The sequence below is a fragment of the Tribolium madens genome, unplaced genomic scaffold, assembly GCF_015345945.1.
Source record: "Tribolium madens isolate multiple individuals breed KSU strain unplaced genomic scaffold, Tmad_KSU_1.1 Scaffold_20;HRSCAF=117;Tcas5.2_LG4, whole genome shotgun sequence".
NCBI lineage: Eukaryota > Metazoa > Arthropoda > Insecta > Coleoptera > Tenebrionidae > Tribolium > Tribolium madens.
Genome location: NW_025400985.1, coordinates 417,989 through 419,475, shown reverse-complemented (window position 1 = coordinate 419,475; position 1,487 = coordinate 417,989).

Genomic DNA, 1,487 nt, shown 5'->3' with positions numbered 1-1,487 from the left:
TTTTTAAATAAATGATGTTTTAAGCACAAAAATCGATATTTATTATTTTTAATTCCACGAAACGTAATTATCCAAGAAAATGACTCGATTTTATGTTCCCTTAGTGCACTCTATTTATAGACTAAAGGGTACACATTAAGTCCAAAACTTAATTAATAATGCAGTTAGACTATTTAACTAACATAATTAATTATCTATGCCAACAAATTAGTACATATACAGGGTGTTTTGTTAATATTGCGAAAAATTGCAACCACACATTTCACATCAAAAAATAACATTAATAACAAAAAATCATCACCCTGTATATCCATAACAAAGCTTCAAAGGACTATAGTTTATTTGACAAACTAGTGTTACTTTTCGGTGTAGAATCTGTAGTTGCAATTTTTCGCAATGTTAAGAAAACACCCTATATTTTTATACAGAGTGCGCCAGAACTCGCACCCCAGAGAAAAATGATAGTTTTTGCACTTTGACTGCTTTTATTGGTAAAATTTTTGTACCTATACCAAATAATTCTAAAAAAAAACATTAAAATGTCAAATGTCAAAAAATAAATGTCAATTTATTTTGACAGATAGAATTTTTTAAACACCCTGTATAACAAATTAGAAGGATTACCAACAACTCAGTGTTGCCAATTTGTACATTTAAAGGTCAGGTGTAGGTGACCCCGAAATCGTTTCCCCCCCGCCCCCCCCCCACCCGCTTATTACACACTCGAGTGGATAGACAATATCCGAGCGGAAGTTTATTCAGCATCATAGTTGGCGTTCGTAAAATCCTTGCAAGTTTGTTATTGACATGTGGCAATTCATACATCACACTTTAAAACATGTACAAACCCGGCGCATCCACCATATTTGGAAGTTTGTCAAAATCGATACTTGAGAACTAAATGGAGAGTAATTTATGGCTTTGGACCACTTGGCCTTTCAGGTTTCGTCGATAATGATTGACATAAATCGCTAATCAAACAAAATGAACCGTTTTTAATAAACTGTCAATCCCTCAATAAGCCAGATTTTAAGTTTTTTCAAACCGGAAATTGAAAATCAAGGAATTAAAATCGAGATATTTAATCATTTTATCTTTAAAAAAAATATATAGTGTGTCTTTGGACTATTGTCGGTTGGTGACAAACAAAAGATTTCGTAACTAGTGTCAAAAATTGAGGTTAAGTCACCTGTCAGCTTGTGTCAATAACTCAGTTGATAGTTGGATGCAGGTTGACAGAAAATGTCAAATGTCAATAATAAGGGGTAACCAACCTTAGACAATCAAAATTACTTCTGAAAATTCTAGTTGCAAACAACATAAAAAATTTCTTGTTGACAAATTTGTATTGTAAAATAATAATAACGTTTTGTGCACTTTTTTGAGTCCTTAAGACCTCTAGAAATGTAAAAAACGTTAAATGGATCAATTTTAAAGTTGAAATTTTTTTGGATTTTTGTCGAGATTTTGGTCGATTTTTGGCACCC